Raw genomic sequence first — 6,000 nt, 5'->3', positions numbered from 1 at the left:
CTCGGTATCGAGAGAAAGAGTGTCGGAGATCGTTGAGCCAAGGTACACAAAGTCATGGACAACCTCCAGTTCATGCGCAGAGATTGTAATGTAGGGAGGTGAGTCCACATCCTGAACCATGACCTGTGTTTTCTTCAGGCTGATTGTCAGTCCAAAATCTTGGCAGGCCTTGCTAAAACGATCCATGAGCTGCTGGAGATCTTTGGCAGAGTGGGTAGTGACAGCTGCATCGTCGGCAAAGAGGAAGTCACGCAGACATTTCAGCTGGACTTTGGATTTTGCTCTCAGTCTGAAGAGGTTGAAGAGCTTTCCGTCTGATCTGGAGATAGATGCCTTCTGTTGCAGTTCCAAAGGCCTGCTTCAGCAGGACAGCGAAGAAAATCCCAAACAAGGTTGGCGCAAGAACACAGCCCTGCTTCACTCCGCTTCGGATGTCAAAAGGGTCTGATGTGGAGCCATCGAAGACAACAGTGCCCTTCATGTCCTTGTGGAAAGATCTGATGATGCTGAGGAGCCTGGGTGGACATCCGATCTTAGGGAGAATCTTGAAGAGGCCGTCTCTGCTGACCAGGTCGAAAGCCTTTGTGAGATCTATGAAGGCTATAAAGAGTGGCTGTCGTTGTTCCCTGCATTTCTCCTGCAGTTGTCTAAGGGAGAATACCATATCAGTGGTGGACCTGTTGGCTCGGAATCCACACTGCGATTCTGGATAGACGCTCTCTGCAAGTACCTGGAGCCTCTTTAGTGCAACTCGGGCAAACAGCTTTCCTACAACACTAAGGAAAGATGCCGTGGTAGTTGTTGCAGTCACCCCTGTCACCTTTGTTCTTGTACAGCGTGATGATGTTTGCATCCCTCATGTCTTGAGGTACTCTATCTTCTCTCTAGCAAAGACAGAGGATTTCATGCAGCTCATCATGCAGGATTTCATGCAGATGATCTCTTTGCAGCACTTTAGGACTTCAGCAGGGATGCTGTCTTTTCCAGGTGCCTTGCCAAAGGCAAGGGAGTCCAGGGCCATGTGATGTTCTTCTAGGTTTGGTTCACTGTCAAGCTCTTCCAGCACAGGCAGGCACTCAATATTGTTCAGCGCTTCTTTGGTGACTACATATTCTCTGGAATATAGCTCAGAGTAGTGCTGCACCCAGCGTTCCATCTGCTGCGCCCGATCCTGGATGACCTCGCCTGCGGCAGACTTCAGAGGGGCAATTTTCTTCTGTGTTGGACCTAGGAACTGCTTGATACCATCATACAACCCTTTGATGTTGCCTGTGTCAGCTGTATCTCAGAACAGAGTTGGAGCCAGTAGTCGTTAGCACATCTCCTGGCAGTCTGTTGGACTTTGCTGCGAGCAGCTCAGAGGACCTGCACTCACTGGGACAGGCCTTGTATGCTGCTTGAGCTCTCCTCTTTTCCTCAATGACTGGTTGTAACTCCTCAGAGTGGGCTTCAAACCAGTCTGCCGTCTTGTTGGTCTTCTTGCCGAATATGGACAAGGCGGTGTTGTAAACGGTATTCTTGAAATGTTCCCATCTGTTGGATGCTTTTGCGTCGGCCAGGCCTGGAAGAGATTCCTCAAGCGCTCGTGCAAATTCCTCCACTTTTCTCTGATCCTGGGTCTTGCTGGTATCAATGCGAGGTCTTCCTTCCTTTTTCGTGTGATACAGTCACTTTGTTTGCAGTTTCACTCTGCTGCACACCAGGGAGTGGTCAGTGTCGCAGGCAGCACCCTATTAACTGCGTGTGATCTTGATGCTGGGAGGGCTGGAGCGTCTGGTGAGGATCAGGTCGAGCTGGTGCCAGTGCTTTGATCCCAAATTGGGTGTCTCCAAGAGACTCAATGTTGGGGCTTTTTGTTGAAGAACGTGTTGCTGACACAGAGACCGTGATGACAGCAAAACAGCAGGCATTGGCCATTTTCGTTCATCCTCCCAGTGCCAAACTGACCTAAGCAAGTGGGCCATGAACTGTTATCAGCACCAACTCTAGCGTTGAAATAGCCGAGGATGAACAATGGCTCTTTTACAGGGATCTTCTGGGATAGTGGTGGCCAGGTCATCGTAGAATTTGTCTTTGGCTTCTGCTGGAGACAACAGAGTCGGTGCATAAGCACTGATGAGAGTGACAGGTCCTGCTGATGAAATTCTTTCACTTCCCACAGATTTCAGCAGCGTATTTCTGACTGCAAATATGACCAACGCCATGTTCCCTGGTTTCGTTTGGTGGTTTTCCCTGCCAGAAAAATGAGAAATTTCTCTCCTTGACAGATCCAGAATCTGGCAGCCTCGTATCTTGAAGGGCGATGATGTCCATCTTTAGTCTGCTCAGCTCCATGTTGATGACAGCTGTTTTACATGTGTCGCCTATTTCTTGCAGGTCATCAGAGAAGCCAGGTGTCATTGTCCTAATGTTCCAGGTGCCCAGCTTTAGGGCAGGAGTTTTCTGTGCAGAGTTGTCGATCCGCTTGTCGGTTTTCACCCTAAACCCCACGCACCCCATGAGGTTAACGGACTGTGGCGAGGCAACACCTTACTGGCTGGGGACTGCCCAGCTTAAAGCGGGCGGTAGCTGCCCAATGAGATGCAATGATCTCTCCCACCGTCAGAAGCAGCCCCTGGCGTCATGCTCTACGCCAATTGAGCGAAGACTTATAACCAGTAAACTGCTGCTTCCCGTGTTGTGCCAACGCTGTATGGCAAAGTTGGAGTGTCCTCTCCAGTGCGCGAAGCCTGGGTAAAGAAGGTATGGAGGATAGGCTGTTACCCATGCAGCAAATCCCCCCTCTCCACGTCGCTGGAATGGTCCAATGGAAAGGGTTGAGAGTGATGTGACAATTGATACAAGAGTGACACATAGTTTTTTTTGTTTTTAATTATGCATGCTCAGCTTATATTTGTTGTGCGTTAATTACTCCACTTTCATGTGGGGAGATCAACATGGTTAGTTGCTGGCCAACAGTCCACTTGGCTAAGCTGACCCATAAACCCTTGATCCTGATGACAGTGGCCAATGCACCATCAGAGTTGGGCAGGGGGGAGACATGAGTAACCTAATGTCTCTGAGGGTTTTCTCTGAGCCCCTAATAATCTGACTATGACTTTCTGCTTTCAGTGTGCACAAATCTCCACCTTCCAGTGTGCTTTCTGACCTTTCTCCTGCAGACAAAACCTGTTTTCTCCTGTTACTACAAAACCAATAATTATGTGCTCCACTGTTTTCTTGGGATGCTTTATACTTTTGCTGGATCATCTTCAAGAGGTAACCAAATCAGGTTTTTAATTAAAAAAACAACCCATACATTTGAAATTAACATGCACAACTTTGTTATGAAGTTAGATATAACTTCAAACTAGCACCAGGCATGAGCATTTCTGATGGAAGATGCTTTTAGTTATTTCTGTCGCAAAGTGTGCAAGGTGACATACAAATAGCTCTTAACACAATATAAAAGATAAGAAATTACATCAATTAGACAGGCCAACACACATTTTGCTTCCTCACACGTTACAGCAATACCTGGGTATATTTGGGGTGCCGATTCAAAAAATGGCATCCGTTTTGCCCTATCATGTCTAGTTTTGGAGACACGGCATAGCCTCTTTAGTGAATGGTTCAAGCAGCTTCCTACACCATGAGGAAGCTGCTTGAACCATTCACTAATGAGGCTATACTATATCCCCAAAACTAGATGTGATAGGGCAAAACAGATGCCATTTTTTGAATCGGCACCCCAAATTCATATCAAACCACCATAAAGTTTGGGAAAAACTTTTCTGACCCTCAATTTTGTAGGCCTGTGTTATTGGTGTTATACTGCATGGTTATACTGCATGGTGTTAGACTGCATGGCTGTAGTCAAGGTTGCTTTCTCCAGGAAAAGATGCAGCTAGCGCGCTGACATAAATAGGTAAAAGGCGCTCTGATTATTTCTAGCACTTGGGCTTTCAGGAGCATTCCCTGCCAAGCTGCAGAGTTGATTGTTTGGGTGGTGTTGCACTCTTCTTTGAACAGGCTGCACACCTAATCCCAAAGCAGCCAACCCTTACTACACTGAGGGCACAATCCTATGCATATATACTCAGAAGTCTGTCTCATTAGCGTCTATGGAACTTACTCCCAAAAAAGGGATTGCAGCCTTACTTTCATCTTGCTTGGATTAAGTTTTGGTACATTCATTCATACCCAGTCCATTATTTACCTTTATGATTCATGTCATATCTAACCCGTTAGGGCTTCAGTATCTAAATCCAGATTTCTGGATGACTTTACTCACTGGTTTCATGTAGATAGTAAAACACAATGGGAGGAAAGATAGATTCTTGCAGCACCCAGTGGTGTTGCTAGTGGGATGCAGGGGGTGCAGACAGCACTAGGGGGGGTGACACGCTAAAATCGTGGTGGTTAGGAGTAACACCATCATGTTATATATAACATATTGGATGCGGAATTTTCAGCAGAATGCAATGCAAAAAACGGGAGTGAAATATCTCCTTTCTATCAAAAGTTATTGGCAAACAACCAGAAAACAAAAAATCCATGGATCCCAATGGAAAGTGAAACTGAGCCGTATCATGCGTTTACTGGCGAGTAGGTGAACGTGCCTTAGTCCGTCTGAAAGGGCAGGCTGAGAGGAATCCAAAAACACCAGAATGGTCCTGTTCCAATGAATGTAGCCCCCCAAAAAACACCCGAGAAGGAGGTCCTTCCATCCAAGCTGGCGAATGTATTGAGCCCTATGGAAAGCGAAACTAAGCCGTATGGTCGCGTTTACTTGCAAGTAAGCAAACGTGCCTTGGCTCCTGGGCAGTTCAGGCAAAGGGAAATGTGAGGCCACCAGAATGGTCCTGATTTGATGCAAATGGAGCTCAACAAATGCTCCAGAAGGCAGCCCCCCCCCCAAAAAAAAAAGAATGAAAGAGGCTTGACAGGATAAGGTGAATCTTTTTAAGTTGCAATTCTACCCACACTTTCCTGGGAGTAAGCCCCACTGACTTACTATAATGGGACTTACTTCTGAGTAGACAGACATAGGATTGGGCTCTCAGACTTGTAAAGCCAGGTGGGTCCTGATAGTGATATGCTTGACATACAAGAACTTAAATTGAACTGGGTACAGGTAGAGGTACAAATCTGGGTAGAGGTACAAATCTTACTGATTCTTTTTTGGGGGGGGTGTTATTGTAGGCAGGCTACAGAGAAAATTCACTTGGTGGAACAGGGCTGGCTTTCCCTTATTTATTTATTTTACTTTAATTTATTTTTAATTATTTATTTTAATTTGCTTTATGATGGGTCCTGGACAGACTGTCATTCTAAAAAGTGGGTCCCAGTGCTAAATGTTTGAGAACTGCTCCAATACGGTGTTAGTAAGTTGGGGAGGAGGTGGGGGGGAGGCGACCCTGGGGGGAGGTGACACCACTAGTGACCAAAATCACAGTTTGCAAAAATATATCATGTTATATATCAATCAATGTTTGCATCATGTTATATATCAATCAATGTGTAATTTCATGCAGAATGCGATGAAACAAACTACATTGAAATATCTTTATTCTATCAAAAGGTACAGCCAAAAAAACCAGTGTGGGCGGGGTGATGGTAGATCACCACACCCACCACCTGGGGCATTGCCCCGTCCACTGCATGGTGGTGACACGCTGGCCTCCCACACTGAGTGACGTGAACCCTAGTGACGCCACTGGCAGCATCCCATAAGCTGTTGCAAGGTTGATAGAGCGATTCAATAACAACTTGGTACTCAGGGATGAAGGTTCACAAGCTTTTATTTGAATTGCATGCAATTGGTCCATGGGACTCATGTCCAAAGCAGTCCAGACTGTGTCCAGAACCTTCATAAATTTCTCAGCCCTTTGTCTGAAAATTTCGACTTCCCATTGGCTGAAATTTGACGTCATAGATGGGGCTAATTCCTAATATAGATAAGATACCATTTGCATTAAAGATGGAAAATAAGTGGGCAAAACCATTGATCGACTCTGA

Source organism: Tiliqua scincoides, chromosome 4 (genome assembly GCF_035046505.1).
Source record: "Tiliqua scincoides isolate rTilSci1 chromosome 4, rTilSci1.hap2, whole genome shotgun sequence".
Taxonomy (NCBI): Eukaryota; Metazoa; Chordata; class Lepidosauria; order Squamata; family Scincidae; genus Tiliqua; species Tiliqua scincoides.
This window is presented reverse-complemented; position numbering follows the sequence as displayed.